General features: G+C 40.1%; 1 protein-coding gene and 1 pseudogene across 7 annotated transcripts in view; one reads left to right on the top strand and one right to left on the bottom strand.

The window, feature by feature from the left end:
• The window catches only part of LOC101642381 (WD repeat containing planar cell polarity effector), a 340,297-nt gene that overhangs the window by 312,703 nt on the left and 4,025 nt on the right, over positions 1-23,569 (bottom strand). The gene's annotated exons all lie outside the window — the stretch shown is intronic.
• Positions 13,560-14,162, top strand: LOC101642068 (annotated as a pseudogene).

Genomic DNA, 23,569 nt, shown 5'->3' with positions numbered 1-23,569 from the left:
GCCATCTAGCTCTGAAGCAACAAAGCCCGCATGGATGAAGCACATGAGCCTGTGATGAAGCACATGAGCCCGTGGGCTGTCGAAGGGATCAGGAATCAAGCATCAAAGAACAAAAAATCATATCATTGTAAATGTGGGTGCGTGCAGAGTGGAGACTCACAGCCCATCAGTAGGCATCTAGACACCCCCTTACTGAAGGGTTGTGGGGAGCAGATGAACCAGGCAGGGTGCAGGGTAGCAACGATGAAACATATAACTTTCCTCTAGTTCTTAAATGCTTCTTCCCCCCCCCCCACCCCCCCACCCCACTATCATGATGCCAATTCTACCTTACAAATCTGACTAGACCAGAGGATGTACACTGGTACAGATAGGAACAGGAAACACAGGGAATCCAGGACAGATGATCCCTTCAGGACCAATGGCAAGATTGGTGATTCCAGTAGGGTGGAGAGAAGGTGGGGTAAAAGGGGGATCTACTTATAACCTCCTCCCTGGGGGATGGACAACAGAAAAGTGGGTGAAGGGAGATGTCGGAGAGTGTACGATATGACAAAATAATAATTAATAAATTATCCAGGGTTCATGAGGAAGGGGGGAGTTAGGAGAGAGGGGGAAAATGAGGAGCTGATATCAAGGGCTCAAGTAGAAAGCAAATGTTTTGAGAATGATGATGGCAACAAATGTACAAATGTGCTTGACACAATGGATGGATGTATTGATTGTGGTAAGAGTTGTATGAGCCCCCAATAAAATGATTTCTTAAAAAAAGGAAAGGGCTTTATTATTTTAAAAAAGGAAAGTTGGAAAATATAATTGCATATCATCAAGGAAAAATGGCAGAGGATAAAAATGTGCAGAATTTTATGAGCCTGATAACCAAAAAAATAGCCAATAAATTTTCATTTCCTTTCCTACCAAGGAGTAGCCTGGTTTTTCTCTGCCACCCTAACTTTCCCCTCAAATTTCCTAGTCCTGCTGTACACTATAGTTTTCTAGTCAGACATGAGGATACTTTAAAAAACTGGGAAAATTCCATTATGTATTCATTCCATTTCACCATGAACTTTTTGAAGCCTCCAAATATTGAAAGAGGTGTTATCTGGCCCTGGAATTGATTAGGGATACCCACATACTAAAGACATTAGAAATGGGATTTGGAAGATTTTCAGTATTTCATATTTGTGGGGGGAGGTCAGATGAGCAGGCATTCCCCCCACTGAGGGCAATCAGTTGCCAGACTGCTGTCTCATCCCTCCACAGGGGTGGGCCTGCTCCCTGCCTCTGGGGACAATGGACAGGCTCCTGTAGGCGGAGTTTTCACCCTACTGATAATGTTCCTATGGAGACCCAGAGACCACCCCCTACACCACCCTCTCATTGCTGTGTAACCTATAGTGCAGCTCCTCCCTGTGACGTATGTCTACCTGTAATTAGTGGGCTGGCTTGCCCCCAAAAGGTATATAGGCATGGGTCAGCAATATAGAACTCTCGGAACCTCTCTCTGACTCTGAGCTCCTTGCTGCTCACTCCCTGGTCACTCCCCTCTCCCCCCTCTCTCCACGTGGACCACCAAGCTGAGCTGAGTGAGCAATGGTACCATGTAACATGCCTGACTGTATTATTGTATTATCTCTCATGCTCTTGATGACTTTAATATAATGTTTATATATCTCAACCGTACAATTGTGCATTACTGAATCCGAGTTGTACAAATAGCAATATCAGCGGGTGGGGGCTGGCCCTTCACCACCACCACCACCACCCCACCCGCGACATTTTTTAATTTAATACTACACATATTAAAAAGAAGAAAAATACTGCAAAAGATGTCTTTAAAATTCTAACAAAGTGAATATATAGCTTTGATGAGTATGGTGCACCAGACTTAAGCCATGGTCTTTTCACTTGCCTCGCCACCAGGTAGGACCGCTCCTGCGGGTTTCCCAGATGGTAACTATTTAAGGAAGTAGAGAGTCTCATCTTTCTCCGGAGGAGCTGCTGGGGATTTGGAACTGCTGGCCTGGGTGATTAGCAGCTAGCTGTGGAACTTAATCTTAAATTTAACATCTCTCTATCTCCTTCCCTCTCGGTAAAATGAAAATAATAATAGACACTGCCCTATAAGTGGTTGTAAAAATAAATGTGACAATATAGGTAAAGAGTTTAACACATTGCTTGACACATAATAAAAACTCAATAACTGTTAGCTATTTAATTATTACTTACTAGGAAGTTTCTGAATGATTTCAGTACCTTTATAGGCTGCTAGTATTATTTATTCTACCATTTAAAAGTTATCTTCTGCTTGAATAGCTGATCCTTTCAATCAATCACAGTAACTCTTCTTTGAAATATGGACTCAGCTGTATGGTCAGCATATCAAAAGCAGCTGATTTCATATTTTAAATACCTCTCAGCTATTTTTCTAAGGATCGTTCTAGGAATAATAACACACATCCCTTCACTTTTCAGTCTCCTAAGAATACATACTATTCCACTTTATGTAAAATGCAGGAATCCTGTAATCGTCCCTCAAACTTGATATTATAATCACTATATATATTACAAGGAGCCCTGGTGGTGGTGTGGTTACGCATTCGGCTGCAATCTGCATGGTCAGCAGTTCAAAACCACCAACAGCTCCATAGGAGAAAGACTGGGCTCTCTACTCCCATAAACAGTTATAGTCTCGGAAACCCATAGGGGGGTCGCGACAAGTCATCATTGACTGCACAGCAGTGAGTTATATGTATTGGAAATTTACATATGCCATAAACAGAGCAAGGCAATATTAGAATTTTTACCTTAAGCCATCATATGTATTTTTTTAAAATTGAGAGAAGTAAAACTATGTACCCACATATTTACCATTTCAGCGAGCTCCATTCCATCCTAAAGATTCAAGTTTGCATCTGCTACATTTCCTTCAGCCTGAAGAACTCCTTTTAGGAATCTGAGAGCCCCGGGGTCTATCATACTTTATATTCCACCAAATAAGCAGGCCATGTGGCTTTAGGGGAACCCAAATATTAAAATGCCATTGTACAACTTGGGGCACTGTTTCTAGTCTATTTGGTACAATATTTCTAATTCAGTATTATGAATTTTTAAATGGACAGTATAAATTATTGGCAACAGAGAAAAATCATACAACATAAAGGTTTTATAAAAAAATATTAGGGGTCTTCAAAAAAGTTTGTGGAAAAATGGAATTACGAGACAATGGAATTTTCTTTCAAGAACTTCTTGAAGCTCCCTCATATGTCATTCTTATCTTCTTGTATCTTTCTGGGTTCAGTGTTTCTAATTGTTTTGGAGTTAAACTTATGCCCAACTTAAAATCTGATAGACAAAGCTCTCACTTTTTAAAAACAATGAAGCAATGACGAATTGCTTCTAACAGAAAGCTGTGCCTGGTTTTTGAAAAGCATTTCCTATTGTTGCTTTCAGGTGCCACGGAGTAGGTGCCACCTCATAGTGACACTGCAGACAGCAGAGGGAAACAGGCCCGTCCTGCAGGACACTCACAATTGTTGTGTGTTGTAGTCATCGTGTCAAGGCATCTCATTGAGAGTCTTCCTCTCTCACACTGCCCTTCTGTTTCACCAAGCATGATGCCCTTTTCTAAGGATGGGTCTCTCCTGACAACATGTTCAGAGTACACGAGATGAAGTCTCTTCATCCTCACTTCTAAGGCGCATCCTGGCTGTACTTCTTCCGAGACAGGTTTGGGTTTTTTGTTTTTTTTTCCTTTTAGCAGATATCCACATCTTCCTCCTGTGGAACCACTAGATGGGTTTGAACCTTCAACCTCTCGGCTATCAATTGAATGCTTAACTGTTGTGCCATCCCAAACTAAAGCCCACGGCCATGGTATTGATTCTGACTCATAGTGACCCTATCTGTCTAGGGTTCTTGAGGTTACAGGGGCAGACAGTCTCCTGTTACATCGTGAAAAAACAAAAACACCTCACTGCCATCGCATCCATTCCAAGTCTTCGTTCTTTAACACAACCTTCAAAAATATAGCAAAAGAAGACTGACAAGAGAGACAGTTGCATAACTAAGCAGACTTAAGACATCGATATAATGGTTATTTCTCTACATTTCATATATCGCTGCTCTCAACCATAGGTTGCATCGTGTAGACAAGTTTAGGATGCCTACAGGGTTACTGTGAGTCGGAACAGACTGGATGACAGTGTGTTTGGTTGAGTCTGAGTAGAAACAGTTTGTAGTGGTTCAGTAATAGCATTCTCACCTTCCACACGGGAGACCCGAGTTCAATTCCCACCAAAGCTCCTCGGGCGCAGCCTGTACCGGTCTGTGATGGGTAGCCTGTCTGTTGCTATGATGCTGACAAGGTTTCAGTGGGAAGGAAGAGCCTTGTGATCTTCTGAAAATCAGCCAGGGAAAACCCTATGGCTCACCACAGTGTGTGGTGGGGTCACCGTGCGTTGGGGGCTGGCTGGACAGCAGCATCAAGGGTGTGTAAAAAATTACAACGGTCCTAACATTAAGGTGATCATTTCCATCATCCAGAACAAATCCAGAAACAACTATGAACCCCAGACTCCTCACCTAGTCACACATTACGCTGAGGAGTGTAATTTATATTTTAACACCAATAATTTATTTTTATTTTTAAATACGACAGTGACTTTATTATTTTCAACTAGACACTGGTTCACCATCATCAGTTACTAGCTTTATCACAGGCAACATATTATGATAAAATTCAATTTTTGAACCCAGGGGAGACCATGTTCTTTTTAAACCTTGACTACATGGCAGCTCTGCAATTATGTTTCAGAAACTCTTAAAATAACTTCAAATAGTGCTTTTTAAAGATGGTTTGCCCATACGTTCTATTCAGAAGGATAACTTAATTCATGTGAGATGAATATTTTAAATTTTTATATTTAATCCTACCTAGAGAGTAATTTCAAAAGTGATATTTCCTGAAGCCAAAACCCAGACTTCATGTCTCTAGAGTAATCTTCTACTAGTTTCAACCTCAGTAAATCTATATCCCTCCCCAGAGTGGTTCTGGCTGGCCTGGGCTTGTTGTACATAGTTGCTTCAGTCAGACAGCTTTTTAAATGTCAACACACTTAACAATTCACACAATGTATAAGGAAAGCACTGTACTTTAAAGTAAAGATGTTTCCTCTTGTGAAATAAGTTTATCATTTGGGTGCGTCTACTCAAAGGAAATGGAATCGTTTTATGTCCTCTTGAGAAGAGCTAAGAAAGCATATCAGTTCACTTTTCCCTGCCTTTATCCCATTTCAAGCACCATGGAGGAGATGACGTGTGATCAACTGCTTTAGTTATGACAGGAAAAAGAAACATAATTAAAGGATGGAAACCAACAAAATCTAGTAGTCAGATGAGTCTGTGAGATTCTTCCCAAAATGCTTAACATTTTTAATATCTGAAAATAATCAAACAATTTTGCATTTAATACAAATTTCCCAAACTCCCCAGCACATACCCTCTAAAATTTTAAACAAATATACTTGATATGAAAAATGGATTTTTATCCAACCAGCAAATATTATATTGAGTATTTGAACAGCAAACACAAACAGCCCTAATCCCAATCATAGACTATGTTGTGAAATGTTAATGTATTTAAATTTTTAAATTATACACGGAATCAACCTAAATATTGTACTTTAAAGAATTAGTTATTAATATCTCATCAGTCATATTAAATAGTAAGAACACACGAACATCCGATAGTCAACACAGGATATTTTCAAGGGCAAAACTGCACATGTAACCATCAGTGCAGCACAAGTTCCCAAACATATTTGGCCTAATGTCCCTCCCCAGGCAATGAAAAACTATTGTACTATATACAGTATCCCATAATCCAGAACAAAGATCAGGTTATATGCTTTCACAGCCCCCTCCCTGCATCATTCCAGCACCCCACTAGGGGGAGGTATCGAGCACTTGGAGAAACACTGCTTTAGGGTCTATGCTGATATACACAGAAGCGCTATGTAGCTCCTTAAAAAAGACACTAAGTGCTGCTGCTGTAACAACAGAAAAATAGAGAGATATACTGGATTATATTATACCCACTAATTAGGCCCAAATTTTAGTGTAGGTTTGATGAACAGTTATAGATTTGTGCTAATTTTAGTGAAATGACAGGTATTAAATGATTGCAAACCTTTGTCTTGGCTTTATGCCAAAGTTCAGCATTATCATTATTCAAAATACATTTAAATAAATATCACAGCATGAGTATTCTGAAAACTATTCAGAAAGTAAATCACTTAAGTTTATGCCTCATATACAAAGAGTAGTGCTTAGCTCTGCCAGGATGAAGAAGTAAGATGTAGCTGCCTATTGCAAACTATATCCATAGTAACCACTGAAGGGACACCACTCTGTGCCAACACTACTGTGAGAAAAGATAGCTACAAGATACTCCATGAAAAGAAATAGTAATGTGCCTTGAAAAATCATGGTAACAACGTAGTAGGAGAATTATACAGCAAAACTTATCACAATATTAACACAAAGATCAAGAGGAAGAAACAATTATTAAAAGGATTTCACACTATATGTGAAATGGAATAGTACTTGAAGGTAGTATGCTATTATAGTAGTTAACTAGTGCTACCATAACAAAATATGCCCCAACTGGATTGCTTTAAAGACAGAAATTTGCTTTCTCAGAGTTTAACAATGAAACCTGGTGTCATCAAGCTGAGTTTCACAGTAACCCTCCGAATCTGAACTCAGGGTGTGGTGATAGGACTGTGGTTCTCAACCTTCCTAATGCTGCGAGTTCCTCGTGCTGTGGTGACCCCCCAATCATAAAATTATTTTCGTTGCTACTTCATAACTGTAATTTTGCTACCCACAGGTGCAGAACCCCTGCTCTAGGGGTACCTTCTTTCTCTATTTAGCTTCCAGTAGCTTCCAGCAATCCTGGGCTTAGGAATCGTCCTGGTGTCTATCTTCATGTGGTTTCTCTCTGCTGTACGATTCTGTGTCTATTCTGTTCTCTTTACAACTCAGAAGCGATAAGGGTTAGGACCCACCCAACTCTGGTATCACCTCATTAACAAAAGAAAAACCTATTTCCAAATGAGGTATTTGTTGTTGTCAGGTGCCTTTCAGGCAGTCCTATGCCCAACAGGATTGTGATAAGAGTTGTATGAGCCCCTAATAAAACAAGTTAAAAAAAAACTTGCACCATTCTTACACTGCTCGGTCATGCACCATTCTTACACCATTATGTTCGAGCCCACGGTCGCAGCCACTATGCCAATTTACCTTGTCGAGAGTCCTCTAGTTCACTGCTCCATAAGTATGTTTGCTGTTTATGTTGTTGTAAAAAGTTAACTATCTTCCAAATTTCTTAGCACAAGTGAGTGCTTCAATTTTTTCTTCCATTCTTTTATGCTTAAAAATATGCTGAGTGTGTTCTTTTTTTTTTTTTTGGTTTTCTAACTACAGGCTTTGCTATTTCATTATCACACTTTACTTTGTCTTCCTGAGCTGCTCTTTCAAATTTTCTGTTCAATCCATTTCGGTTCATCATTTCTTCCATTTGCCTTAGGTACTCTAAGATTAAGAGCCAGAGTCCCTTCTGACATTCACTTTTAATTTTTTCTTTCTTTCCTGTGTTTAATGACCTTTTGCTTCCTTCCTGTCTGATGTTCTTGATGTCATCCCATAGCTCATCATATTGTCTATGATTAGTTTTCAGTGGGTCAAATCTGTTCTGGAGATATTTTCAAAATTCAGGTGAGATAAGCTCAAGGTTATATTTTTGCTCTGTGGACTTCTGTGGGATTATAAAGAGACTTTTCCCCAGCTTTGTATCCCCCAAAGACATGCCAAACATTAGAGGCTTTTTGCTAGCATATAGAGGGAGGTCAAATGCTTAGAGACATCCTCCCTGAAGGCAGTCAGTTGCCAGACTACAGTAGGCCCCACTCCCTGCTGTTGAGAACAATGGGCTACTTCTCCCTAAAGGCTTGCAGTCATGGATTTGGTTCCTGTACGTGGAGTTCACACCCTACTGTTAATGGTGCCAGGGAACAGGTCAAACTGGGTCAGTGACATCCAAAGTTAGGCTGCCATCCTGAATCTAGGATCCGCCCATCTTGCCACATGTGTACCCCCAATCCCTCCTCTTCCTTTTGCGTGGATACCCCTAGATCACCCCTCTCCCATTACTGTAATACCTATAGCACAACCCTTTCCTGTGACCTATGTCTTCACCTGTAATTAGGGTACTTGCATGTCCCCAGAGAATATAAAAGCCTTGGCTAGCATTAAATCTCTCTCTCTCCTTGTGGACCACCAAGTGAGGCTGACGTGAACATTGAGGTGAGCACTGTGTCTGACTCCATTATTCCAATCTCTCTTCAATCTAACATGCTATGACTTTGCTATAATCTTTACTTATTATCTCTGTACAATTGCACCTACCAGACCCATGATGATGTGTTAGGGGCTGGATTCCCCTTGCAGACTGCCTGGTCTTGGCACAAGGGACACCATTTTGAATCCGGTACCTTTGTGGTCCTCGGAACTCACCTCTCATGGGCCTCCCTCACATCGGCCTCCCCTCCCCTCGCTGAAAATCACCAGTTCTGAGAGCCAGACATCCCCAAGAAAGAATGTTCTTTGAAGATATGTTTACTCCACCAGCCCCGTACCTATAGATAAGATTAACGACCACTTAACGACCACTTCCCTGCATTCCTTGAAGATGTGTTTATTCCACCCATCCAGGACCTATAGATAAGATTAATGAACGCTTCCCTGTGAAGCCCTTGTGTGCAGCTGTGCCTGCCACCAAGGGATATAAAAAACACAGCCAGAATTCCCCTCTCGCGGTTTCACTAGCTCAATACCTGAGTTGCTGAACCCACCTGCAAGCTTCTCAATAAAGCCTGCTTCTAAAACTTTACCAATTGAATCTTTAATTCCGTTTCGCACCCCAAAAACCCTTACACAGACTTCTTTTAATTTTCTTTTGCTACAACCTGAACTTACATATGATCAATGGATAGTCAGTTTCATAGTCAGCCCCTGACCTCAGTTTGGCTGCCTGCATTAAGCTTCTCCATTGTCTCTTCCCACAGATGTAATCAACATGATTTCTGTATCTTCCATCTGTAGAAGTCCATGGGCATAGTTATCCTTTGTGTCACTATGAAGAAGTCCTTAGTTTTGCAAAATTCTAGGACTGCTAAGACTAAATATTTATGGAAACAGATTGCTTCACTTTCTTCCACAGAGTGACTGGTGGGTTTGAACTGCTGACTTTGCAGTTAGTAGCCCAATGCTTAATCCATTGCACCACCAGGATCCCTTTGTGTGTTATGTACACGTATATGCATCTATGTGACTATATGCACATATATTCATATATTTAATGACACAGGAGGCACAGTTACAGACACTTCTCAAGTATAACCAGACATCATACAGGAGTAGTTTCCTGGGGCATCTTGGCCAACTAGGATTATATGGTTCTTAAAGTTATGTTCTACTTCCTAGTTTGGTTGAGTGGTATCTGGAGCCTGAGTGGCCATCTGAAACACCCCTTTTGGTCTCTACTCATACAGACAGAAAAAGTCTACATGAACCATGGGCAAAGTTTCCTCTCGAGCACAGATGAAAAGATAAGGGGCAAGGAAACCAGAGTGCTGGAAACGACAGGACCACAAGGAACCAGATGAGAACAAGGTCACATTATGGAAAGTGTGATCAATATCACTGAATAATCTATGTGGAGATTGTTCGATGGGAATCTAATTTGTTGAATAAACTGTCATCTTAAATACAATGTATCACTGCTCTATAGAGACTATAGTATTTGTTGACCTTGGCTGACTCCTTTCCTAGAAATATGCTGAAGGAACACGAAACACTGAGGAAATAATGTCTCTCCCAACCACCACCACCCTGCCAACCATCAGGATTACTAGGCAATGGAAAAGCTGGAGAGATTTGTGAAGACTTCTTAAATGGGTTTCCTTCCTAGCAACAAAAAGGACAATAAGGAAGTGGCCCTCTTCTTTGCTAGGTATCAGATTAGGAAAAAAGCTGAAGACAGTTTGTAATCAAGAAGGGGATCTTAATTGCCTCAGGCATCTTTTCAAAGTCTCCTATTGTTGTAGATTTTTCCTCAATAGTTCAGTCACCAGCACCACTTTACTTCTGGGCTTCTGCATAATGTAAGTGAAAGCTCCGTATCACTTACCCAACTAGTATTATCTTACTTGTAACTGAAAAATCCTGACATTAGTATTTCATGAGTCATTATAAGTATTAAATTAGATTCACTGTTGAAGATGCAGTTAGGTTAAATTTTAGCACCCTATCATGTGATCTCCCTTATGATCCCTTTTAATTTGTTGTAGTTTTTAACATTTTCTGCTTTCTTTTCAATAGAGGATTTTATCTGTTTTACTATGTTATTGTGGTTTGGTTTTGTTTTTAATGTGTTTCTGTTTAAGAGATCCAGGATAGGTAAACCTATAAACAATACCTGAATTAATGGTTCATTGGAGGTTTGACAGGGGATGCTGGAGGGAAACGGGGAACTGTAATAATGAGTACAAGAATGAAGAAAATGTTCTAAAACTGACTGTGGTGATGATTGTACAACTCTTCTTGATGTGACTGAACTCCTGAATTGTATAATATGTGAATTTTATGCCAATAAAACTAAGTGGGGGGAAAAACCCACTTTGTTCAATGTCTGGAATATAGTTTAGAGCACTGGACTATTTAATGTTAATGAAAAACAAAAATTTGGACAAATTATGTAACATCATTGAACATTAACTGTGTATTTAACATCAATAAACTATATTTCTACATACTCACATTTCCAGATTTTATGGGCACCCAAGATTATTACCCCCATTTTACTGATAAACTAAGGCTTAAAAGAACTTGCCCAAAGTACAGTGTAGATAGTATATTAAAAAAAATGTTAGTTACAAAGTTTATGTTCTTGGAAACATGCATTATCACAAAGAATCCAAAGAACTAAGGTTTTATCCAATTTAAGTTGGAATGGGAGGTCCAAGCAACAAACTCTATCCAATTCCACATCTAGACAAATAAAGGCAACTTGACAACTTTCATCCAGTCAGAAATACTGAACTTCACTGTTCTTAAAAATTGTAATGAAATATTCTATTATTGAATCTTTGGGATATGAATAATGGTAGATGTACAAAAATAATAAGAAATAGTCATAAAGTAGCTCTCGCTCTGACTGTAATCAAATTAAATTACAAGCACTATTTTGTTTTGGCCATAACTAAACTTTGATTGGTATTACTCGCTTTAAGACCCAAGCTGAAGTGAATATAGTAATCACATTTTAAATACTGAATGTTCATTTTGGAACTTATTTCACAATACCTTCAAAATGTTCGGCCTGCCATCTAAACCATCAAAATAATTTCTAGGATACCCAATATTATTATTGTATTTTTTAAAAGCCTAACGGTACCAGGAGGGGGGAGGGAGGGTGGGGTAGAAAGGGGAACCAATTATAAAGATCTACATATAACCCTCTTCCTGGGGGATGGACAACAGAAAAGTGGGTAAAGGGAGATGTCATTATAAAGATCTACATATAACCTCCTTCCTGGGGGATGGACAACAGAAAAGTGGGTGAAGGGAGACGTCAGACAGTGTAAGATATGACAAAATACTAATTTATAAATTATCAGGGGTTCATGAGAGAGGGGGAAGCAGGGAGGGAGGGAAAAAATGATGAGCTGATACCAAGGGGTTAACTAAAAAGCAAATGTTTTGAGAATGATGATGGCAACAGATGTACAAGTGAGCTTGACACAATGGATGCATGTATGGATTTTGATAAGAGTTGTATGAGCCCCCAATAAAATGATTTTTTTTAAAAGCCTAACCTTTTTCATTTGCGTAGTTAACTAACTGTGTGTTCTTGTTGTTAGGTGAGTCCAGGTTGGTTGACTCACAGGTGAAACAGCATGCAGCACTGCTGGGCCCGGCTCCACCCTCATAGTCAATGTTAATGTTTGAGCCCCGGGGGCAGCCACTGTGTCCATCCAACTCCGTGAGGGTCTTCCTCTTTTTTGCTGACCCTGAACAATCTTTAACTTGAAAATGTTTATAAAAATTTGTCCTCTGATTCATTTCATATATTGTAATCTTATTTTTTAAATTGTCCTACTTTTAATCACACTATATTATCTAACATGGCTTACATTAACTACATGGGTGTTAGAGTAATGCATTTATTTCTAACCACTCAGTCACTTAAACTAATTGCAAAGGCATTGCTAGATTGCTTTCTAAATGTTACTTTGCTTTTTCAAAAAAGAATCAGATTCTAACAAAAATGTTACATAAAAGAGCTTTAAAGTTTAACTGTGCTTCACCAAAGAAAACATCAGAGTGAATGATGTTTTACTAGATGCATACCAATTTTATATAAGCTAGAGATAAATTTAACATGAGGTTAAATAATATTATACAGTAGACATGTTTTAAGATTTTTGGAGCTCCAAAATTCCTAGGGTGTCAGAAGCCAACATTCTATTTCAGGGATTTGAAATTTAATGCTCCTTTAATGTTCTCAGTTGGATGTTGTTATGCTGGTATTTCAGATATTTTCTGCAATCTGAATTAAACATTACCTGAATAATGCTGAGCTGACAAAAACATTTTAAGTACATCTCCAAAGCAAGCATGACAGTTTAATGCTCCATTGTTTGTTGCCTTGACAAAAACAAATGTTAACAATGAATTCAGAAACCACCTGGAGTGTCCAACTCACAATGAAATTGTAATAACACATTGTGATACCTGACATTAGTTATTACCAGGGAAAGTTCTCCAAGGAGGCTAAGAAGAGAGGAAAACCTTATTATTTGTATGGTTTAAAATGTACTGATACACCTACCTGACCAACAATCCTTTCTTGCAATGTATTATATTACCTGTGAATGACGATGTATAAGCTAATTATTGCTAATGTGTTCCGTAATCTGATTTACAAGAGCAATTAACTCTAAAGAGAACAAGGCGCATGAACTACCAGACAGGTGTCTGATTGTGTGTGCGCTTGACATATATGTAGTGCTTGTGGTGTTCCTGAAGTACAGAAGAAGTGTCTTGTACAAATACAGTGAGGACGCTGGCTATGAAAACTCTCCCTCTATAATTTGCTTTTAAATTGAGGGGAGAAATCATGAAATTTTTGAAAACAGTTACACGGGAAAACCTCTTACTCATTTAGCAGCTGCTTGGAAAACTCAGGAGGATTGTGGGAGACATTGTTAGTAAGTGCTCAGGGTAGAAAGTAAAACTCGGAGAACAGAGCCTTTGAGAAATAATGAACCCCTACTCTCCGGGGCCCTGGTGGCAAACCCAGCCAGCAAGGTCAGCAGTTTGAAACCACCAGCTGCTCCTCGGGAGAAATATGGGGCTTTCTACTCCGTTAAAGAATAACAGGCGACAAAAACTGGACCGTGAGGCTTTGTGGGTTCTCTTTCCAGCCAGTGGAGATGGGCATCTCTCTGGACAACTGGCACAAGCTCCGCAAGACACAGGGCAGGTGAGGGGGTGGCAAGTGAACGCCTTCCCACAAGATGTGGAAGTAAATGCTGAACGCCCTGCTGCCAACACTAAGATTGGCCCCCACCGCATGCACACAGCTCGTGTGAGAGGAGGCGACAAGTACCAGGCCCTGAGGCTGGATGTGGGGAACCGCCCCTGGGGCTCCGAGTGTGGTACCCGCAAAAGAAGAATCCTCGATGCTGTCTACAACGCTTCCAACCATGAGCTGGTCGGACCGAGACCCTGGTGAAGAACTGCATCGTGCTCATTGACAGCACACCGTCCTGTCACCGTGCACTGCCCCTGGGCTGGAAAAAAGGGGGCTAAACTGACTCCTGAAGAGCAGGGGTTATTAAATAAAAAGTGATCAATGAAAATTCAGAAGAAATATGATGAAAGGAAAAAGAACGTGAAAACCAGCAGTCTTCCAGAGGTACAGTTCCAGCGGGGCAAGCTTCTTGGGGTATCCCTGTGAGGCCAGGCCAGTGTGGCTAGAGGGGAAGGAGCTGGAGATCTACCAGAGGAAAATCAAAGCTCAAAAAAGCAAATAAATCTTCCCATCCTGGCACATGTATTAAAGGTGTTTATTCTAAAAGAAAGAGAGAGTTACAGTCAAGGACACTCCCAGGGGTAGTTCTACCCTCTCCTATCGGGTCACTTCTCGGGCAGTGAGTGGTTTGGTCTTCACTCTCTCAATCCCGGTGATGTACTGGGTTACCAGTTGGGCTGCTAATCCACAAAGCCAGCAGTTGGAACCCACCAGCCGGTGGCTCCACGGGAGAAAGAGGAGGCAGTCTGCTCCTGCAGGAAATGCAAAGAGCAGCTCTAACTGTCCTGTACAGTTGTTGTAAGAATTGACTCCGTGTCGGTGAGTTTAGCTTTTCAGTTTTCAGTTTTGTCCTCTTTAAGAGAAAAGGACAACAAACTGGTTTCTCCCCAAGAGAGTGGCAGGAAAGGGAGGGGAACCAGCATGCCGGGTGCTATGGCCAATCTTCAGTAAGAAATTGATGCGATTGGGCCTGGACTAGATTACTCCCTCAACACAAGAACGCTTTGTTCTAACAATTCGGCATTCTTTGATGCTCACCTTCTCGACTGGATTGCTGAAGACAAAATGGGTGCATAAGCAAATGTGATGAAGAAAGCTGATGGTGCCTGGGCATCAAAAGATATAGCGTCTGGGGTCTTAAAAGGCTTGAAGATAAACAAGCAACTATCTAGCTGAGAAGCAACAAAGCCCACATGGAAGAAGCACACCAGCCTGTGTACTCATGAGGTGTTGATGGGATCAGGTATCAGGCATCTAAGACCCAGAACAAAATCATACCCAATGTGAATGGGGGGAGGGAGGGGCGTATCTGTAGACAATTAGATATCCCCTCACAGAGGGGTCACAGGGAAGAGATGAGCCACTCAGGGTGCAGTATAGCACCAATGAAACACACAACTTTCCTCTAGTTCTTTGGGACTTTCTTCCCCCTCCTATCATGACCTCAATTCTGCCTTACAAATCTGATTAGACCAGAACATGCACACTGCTACAGATAAGAGCCCACAACACAGGGAATCCAGGATCAATAAACCCCTTAGGGCCAACAAGGAGAGTAGACATACCAGGAGGACTAGGGGAGGGTGGGGGGAGAAAGGGAGAATCCATCACAAGGATCAATCTAGAACCCACTCCCAGGAGGATGAATCATGGAAAACTGGGTGAGGGGCGATGGGGGACGATGTAAGATATGAAAATAATAATCTATAACTTATCAAGGGTTCGTGAGGGAGGGCAGGCAGGGGAGAGAGGGGGAAGAAATGGGGAGCTGATATAAGGGCTCAAGTGGGAAGAGAATGCTTTGAAAATGATGATGGCGGCATATGTGAAAATGTGCTTGACACACTGGACGAATGTATGGATTGTGATAAGAGGTGTAAGGGCCCCCAATAAAAATAAGGGGAAAAATTAATGCAAGCCACACTGTTTATAGCCAATCACGTAATGAAATATTTATTCCATAATATACTTAATCTTGATCTTCTAAAATGTCTTCTATTTTCTATTAATAAAAAAAATATTAGTATTTTTTATTAGGCTAGCTATTGGCCCAATTCGCTCTTAGAAATTCATACTTTCCTCCATAAACACTAATATCACCAGAAAAGTTTTACTGTGAAGTCTACAAAGTCTAACAAAACAATGTATTTCTCTTTCATATTCATGATTCTCGAAGGAGCCCTGATGACATATCAAATTTCCCACTGAACTACTAACCACAAGGTCAGTAGTTCAAACCCATCAGCTGCTCTCTGGGAGAAAGATGAGGCAAACTGTCTGCTCCCATAAAGATTTAGAAGTCTCAGATACCCAAAGGGGCTATTCTACTCTGTCCTATGTGGTTGCTATGAGTTGGCATATGATGGCAATGGGTTTTGGTTTTGGTTTTTAAATACATGAGTCTTAACTTTCAAAAGCTCAGTATCGTTGCCTTTGATGTTCATCTGTATACTCATCAACAGAAGGAATGTCTTCCTTTCTATCATATATTCCTCTTTTCATTTTAGGCCCATTTTATATCACTTTATTATGAGTTTAACAGAAACAGTATTATCATTATTTTTATGTTGTTTTAAAACTGGTGTGTTATTATTTTTTAAAACCCAAGGTGCTGGGTTTTTTTTAAATCATTTTATTGGGAGCTCGTACAACTCTTATCACTATACATACATACACCACCCATTGTGTCAAGCACATTTGTACAGGTTGCCATCATCATTTTCAAAACATTTTCTTTCTACTTGAGCCCTTGATATCAGCTCATTTCCCCCACTCCTCCCCCAAGTGCTAATTTTGTGTACTACTTTGTAATAGTTTTATTGGTATCCACTTCTCGTATCATCCAATTTACTCATTCAATCATATTAAGAAGATCTGTACAATCATCACTATAATCGATTTCAGAACATCTTCTCATATTCATTGTTGTCAGTTCTCCATTTCTACCCAACCTCCCCTGCTTTGCTCCTAGACAATTATCAACCCAGTTACTGTCTCTATAGATTTACTCACCCTAGATTATATATACAGAAAATCTTACAAGACACAAACAAGAACAAGGCCTGACAACAACGTCAAAATAAACAGAGAAAAACTTTAATCAAAAAGAAAGGAGAAAATATTAAACACTGAAACAACTTTAAAATGAGTTGAAAGGAAGATCAAATTATGAAAGTGTTTCATATTACCCTAACTACATCTGTCATAATCAACTTTACAATGCTCTCTGTCTGATAACACAGCTATTCACATCCCTCAACTATGGTCAGAGGGGCTTCACCAGGGCTTAAATCATTGCGGGAACCCTGCAAATGACTTCTTGGGTGTTCGTGGTCATCCATAGCCTTCTGCAAAGCTTATGTTCAGATATCATTATGCTCTCATATCGATACCTTAAACTCTGATATCATTCCCTCCTTCAGATTCGGATTTTATTATTTATACTCCTTTTATCACACAGGCTGGTGTGCTTCTTCCATGTGGACTTAGCTGATACCTCACTTAGATGGCTGCTTATTTAAAGACAAGCCTTTAAGACCCCAGGGCACTATCTGGTTTCTTCACCACGCTTTTCACCCACATCTTCATTGATCTCTTCATCCTCACATCATTTTTATCTTGATCTTACTGTTTGTAACTACATCTCACAGTTCATTTCTCAGCAGCTTGATAGTATTCCTCAAAATGAGTATTGATGACAAACTCAGGGACAAGGTAACAATAAGTGATCCAAAATCTGTGGCAAGGAGGATGTAAGAGGCCTGGTAGGGCTTGAGCAAGGGTAATGTAACTGAGAGGAAATGCTGAAACCCAAATTAAGGCTGAGCATGATAGTGGGACAAGAGGAAAGTAAAGGGAAATCAAGGAAAGAACTAGGTAAAGGGCGTTTATAGAGGTCTAAAACAGGCATGGACATATGTAAATATATTTCTTTATGATGATGAGAAAATAAATCTATGTGCATATATTTATAGGTTTAGTACTAAGGTAGCAGATGGACATTGGGCCTCCACTCAAGTACTCCCTCAATGCAAGAACACTTTGTTCTATTAAACTGACATTCCGTGATGCTCACCTTCCCAATACAATCGCTGAAGACAAATTGGTGCGTAAGCAAATGTCGTGAAGAAAGGTGATGGTCCCCAGTTATCGAAAGATATAGCGTCTGGGTTCTTAAAGGCTTGAAGGTAACCAATCAGCCATCTAGCTCAAGAGCAACAAAGCCCACTATGAAGAAGCACACTAGCCTGTGTGATCACGAGGTGTCGAAAGGATCAGGTATCAAGCATCAAGGAACAAAAATCACATCATTGTGAATGAGGGGGAGTGCAGAGTGGGGACCCAAAGGCCATTTGTGGGCAACTGGACATCCCCTTACTGAAGGGTCTCGGGGAGGAGACGAGCCAGTCAGGGTGCAGTGTAGCAACGATGAAACATACAATTTTCCTCTAGTTCTTGAATGCTTCCTCCCCTCCACTATCATGATCCCAATTCTACCTTACAAATCCGGCTGAACTGGAGGATGTACACTGGTACAGATGGGAACTGGAAACACAGGGAATCCAGGACAGATGAACCACTCAGGACCAGTAGTGAGAGTGGCAATACCAGGAGGGTGGAGCGAAGGTGGGGTAGAAAGGGGGAACGGATTACAAGGATCTACATATAACCTCCTCTCTGGAGGACGGACAACAGAAAAGTGGGTGAAGGGAAACATCGGACAGTGTAAGATATGACAAAATAATAATGACTTGTAAATTATCAAGGGTTCATGAGGGAAGGGGGAATGGGGAGAGAGGGGGAAAATAAGGAACTGATGCCAAGGGCTCAAGTAGAAAGCAAATGTTTTGAAAATGATGACGGCAACAAATGTACAAATGTGCTTGACACGATGGATGGATGGATGGATGGATTGTGATAAGTGTTGTACAAGCCCCCAATAAATGATTTTAAAAAATGAGTATTGATGAATTACTCTGCATTTTAAAAAGAATTAAAAGTTTTTCTGACATAAAACAAGTCCATTTTGTTTGCTATTGGTTTGATACTGAAAACTATCTTTGCCAATTAGATTAGAAGGCAATATTTTTTCTAAAATTGTAAACTGAATGAGCAAGTAAGCTGTCTTTAGGTTTTAGCTGAAACACTGAAAATATATGAAAGCAAAGCATTTTATCCTTTTTCTTTTATTTTTTTCCTTGCTGTTGTTTGCCTGCTTTCCCTGGGTTGTGTTTTTTTTTTCCTTCTTCTTCCTCTTTATTGTTTTCTTTTTGCAAGTTTTTTGTTTTGTTTTGCTTTGCTTTTTGGCTCCGACCTGACAGGAGACAAAAGCCATGCTCACACAGCCAAGCCATACTTGTATCTCAGGCAGCTCACTCACTGGGAAAAGGCTACCACCTGATCCATCATAGGCAGCAGTGACCAGCTAGATCCTCCCCCTACTGTGCTACATGAGCAGTGACCAGAGAAATGCACACATGCTCACAAGACACAGGTGGTGACTGCCTAAGCGCCCACCAGCACACATTCATCAGTTAATACGACGGTGCTACAGTGTCTCAGACACAACAGACCATTCCTGTTCACACACAGAAAGAAAAACAAGTGACCAAAATACACAGCAAAACACCTTTCTGAAAAAAAACAAACAAAAAAAAACACCTGCCTGGGCTATCAGAACTACGTGGTAAGCAAGAAAATGGCTATCAAGTCCTTCCAATGGATTGAGAGAAGATAAAAAAGGCCTCAGATGAAACTTTAAAAGGATTCTGGAAAACACTACAAAAACAAACTAAGAAGACAGATGAAAATTTAGAAACCATACAAAAACAGCAAATAGAAATCCAGACTAAAAATAGAAAACCAGAGATAACAACTTGCAAGTGAAGACAATTACGAAGTAAAAGGAAGGAATAAATAGTGTAGTTATCAAACTTCCAAATGGAGAGGACATCACACCAATTTCAAGATAGAACAGATTGTTTTAAACTTGGGAAATTAATAAACAGTAACTTCAAACAAATTTAATAACCTTCTCATCAGAATTAAAGAGGGAAATCAATTACAATAGCATCTAAAGAATAAAATACCTCGGAATAAACCAAACAAGAATTGTGAGGTTTAAACAATGAAACATAAAACACTGCTGGAAGAGATTGAAGGGGGCTTAAATAAATGGGTTGGAAGATTTAATATTGTTAAGATCTCAGTGCTACTCTATATGTTCAACAGAAGCTCAGAGGCCAAGAACAGCTAAAGCAATGTTAAAAGAAGAAAGAAGCAAGACTCACACTTTCTAATTTTAAAATATACTACATAGCTACACTCATCAAAACATCCTGGTATTAGGAGTTTAACAGTTGCTTAGACCAATGGAACAAAATTAAAAGTTCAAGGGCGTTAAGTCTATTTGGTGGGGGGAAATAGGAAAGGGCGTAGGAGGGGGGTTAATTGTGATGGGGGAAAAATCACATTTATTAAGGATTGGATTGCACAGCCAATTCTAACTACTCTTAATAAGATGCACATCTGTAAAGAGCTGAACTGGCAAAAACTAAATGACAGATATAGTTACAATGATTTCTAAAAGCAAAAACCAGCAGCAGCAGAGACCAGTTATGGATAGTTGAATACTTCCTAAGATTTGGTTCCTTGGTATGGAGGTGGGACATTCCAGTTATTAAACATGTTATTGAGCTAATCACATGTTTCGTGCTTCTTTTCTACCTCCTACTGGGGTTCCTAGTGCTTGGGGTTCTAAAAGCTTGCAAGGCAGGGCAGGTGGTGCCCATTCGCCTGGAGAAACAGGAAGGACCAGGAGCAGTACAGGGAAGGTGTGGCTAATAGCCACCAGGAACAAGTAACTGCCTTGTTTGCCACAAGGCCATAACTGGATGGTGCCATTACTGAACATGTTGAAGGTAACAGCTGTTCTTCTATAGATGAGGAGCCACCTGTGCCCCATTTAGTAGTTATTACCCACCTTTCCCTCCTCTCGATAAAACTCTTCACATTAAATTTACAAATAGCCAGTAGAGTTCTGTCTCCTGAGTGAACTCTAACTGCTATGAAGGGTATTTACTATCCCATTCTTTCAACTTGCCTGTATTTTTTTTTTCAATGCAGGGAGGAGGGATAAGCTGGGAGCTAAATTTAAAAGCTAAGAGAGTCACTGCTCACGGTGCAAAAGCAAATGAAGAAAGCCAAAGACTCAAAGAAGAAATGAGTCCACAGGACACATCACAGCCCAAGGAACCACACAGCTTCTTCTAAGCCAGTGGTTCTCAACCTTCCTAATGCCGCGCCCTTTAATAGTTCCTCATGTTGTGGTGACCCCCAAACCATAAAATTATTTTCACTACTAACTTCTTAACCGTAATTTTGCTACTGTTATGAATCGGGCGACCCCTGTGAAAGGGTCGTTCGACCCCCACAGGGGTTGTGACCCATAGGTTGAGAACTGCTGCCCTAGAAGGTCCTGGATAGAAGTGGAGAAAGATGTAGAACAAAATTCAGTTCCTTGGCATCTGTACATAATTCTTTAGCTATACACGTGTGCGCGCGCACGCGCGCGCACATACACACACACACACACAAATTCAGTTCCGAACAAAGGCCAGACTTACTGAGCCAACAGAGACTAGAGAAATCCCTGGAACTATTGCTCTAAGCCACCCACTGAACTCGGCACAGAAGCTACTTCGTGGGGTCATATTTCAGAAAAATAATAGATTGACTTATGAAACAAGCAATGTCACATGTGCTCTGATAAACAATTAAGTAAATGAGACTGAACGGTCACCAGTTATCCAAAAATAAATGTGAGAAGGCAAGGCGAGGAAGGGGAGCGAGATCAAAGGAAACAGAACAAACAGAGTGGAACGAATGGGAAGGCTGACAACACCGTCACAGAAAAACTTGTGCAAAAGTTGTTAAATGAGGGCCCAATTTGCTGTGTAAGCGTTCCCCTAAAGCACAGTGTCTAATATTTAAAATACATAAATAAAAAGGGGGAACAAGCTAAGTGTTAATGATGGGTGTTAGACTGAGAAACTTTGACTATTTTACGTGTGGTTGAAATTTCCCCTCCACAAAGGTTAAAATTCCGAAAGTGTGGAAAGGGCTTTATAAAAGCTGAAGCATTTGCAGAGAGCCAGGTGGAATGGCCAAGATTTCAACAGGCAGACACGGGGATGAGATTCCAAGTTGAGGGTAAAGCATATATAAAAATATAAACAAGCAGGGCATATTTGAGAAAACAGCCAATAATTTGGCTATAGTATATGATAGATTACGTAGATGAACACGTTTGGTGAGGCTTCTCCTCTAGCCTGTAGCCTTCACTTCAGAATGTTATCTACTGTATGTTACCATTATGTGTGTTATCATTTTACGCCTTCATTTCTTCATCTCCCACTCCCCCCACCCTGCCCCTGCACCATGCCTCTCTTCACTGCCCTTCTCCACCTCTCATGAACCATAAAGTGAACCATTTCAAATTTATCATGCACATTTCTTTTTAAACAACAGGCATACTTAGGCACATTTTCAGGAAAATTATATCAACCCTACAGGAGAGAGTAGGACAGTCCCTGTGGGTTTCCAAGACTATAAACCTTTATGGGAGTAGAAAGCCTCATCTTTCTCCCACAGAGCAGCTAGCGGTTTCAAACTGCTGACCATGGGTTTAGCAGCCCGATGTGTAACTCATTATCCCACCAGGGCTTAATGGCAGTGAGTTTGGTATATGGGAAAATGTGTGTGTGTGTGTGTCTGTGTGTGTGTAAAGCCATTTGCAGTAACACAAATTTTCATAATCTCTAGGATGAAACATTTACTGATATTTTAGCATTAAATAAGTCATGTGACATTCTTTTTTTTCTTATTGCTTCTTTTTTTAATTAAAAGATCATTTTACTGGGGACTCTTACAACTCTTACTGCAATCCATACATCAGTTGTGTCAGGCATATTTGTACATAGGTGGCCATCGTTCTTTTCTAGACATTTACTTTCTATTGAGCCCTTGGTATCAGCTGCTCTCCCCCAACCTCATGGCCCCTTGATAGATTATAAATTATTATTATTTTCATATCTTACACTGACCGTTGTCTCCCTTCCTCCATGGTTTCTGTTGTTCTTCCCCTGACATTATTTTTAAAATCACTAAATATATCACATACACAAAAGTGAATACACAAAGGGGCTTCTCAAAGTTCAGGGGAAAATATCACTTTTTTTTCCTGATCTTGTAAGGTTCTTTTTTTTAATCATTTTATTGGGGCTCATACAACTCTTATCAAAATCCATACAGACATCCATTACCACTATCTTTTTATTCAATTTTTCCTCAATATTTTCAAGTCTGGAGAGTGTATGTATGTGTGTATGTGACATACACGGTCACATAGGCATGCTTGCATGTATCTACACACATATAATCTTCAATAAGAGACTAATAATGTTCTTTCTTAACCTGGATAGAGAACACATCATAAAAATAATAATAAATGAATTAAAACAGTCTTAGCTTTAAAAAAAGCCCAAAATGTAAAGCATGTATATGTACATATATGTATAAAGAATATCTGTATTTTCTCTACACACCAACTTATGAAAGCCCCCTTGGGGCTCCTCCTCAGAACATCCCATTCTTTCCTCCCCTCAAAAATGGCAATTATCTTGAAATTTGATTTACATAAGGCATGTTTGTGTAATAAACTGAAAATATTATAAAGCCTATCAGACTTGTTAAAAGAAGTCATACACACATATACAAATAAAACATAAATTATGACAATTCATAAAAAGGACATATGAGTATAGATAGACCTGCTGTACATATTGAATATAGACACCTCAGGGATCCGCTCCATTTTCACTCCCACTATCAGTAGGGTCAAGGCAGCCT

The sequence above is a fragment of the Echinops telfairi genome, unplaced genomic scaffold (assembly GCF_000313985.2).
Source record: "Echinops telfairi isolate 266 unplaced genomic scaffold, ASM31398v2 ScPeMD7_2573;HRSCAF=3158, whole genome shotgun sequence".
NCBI lineage: Eukaryota > Metazoa > Chordata > Mammalia > Afrosoricida > Tenrecidae > Echinops > Echinops telfairi.
This window is presented reverse-complemented; position numbering and strand designations above follow the sequence as displayed.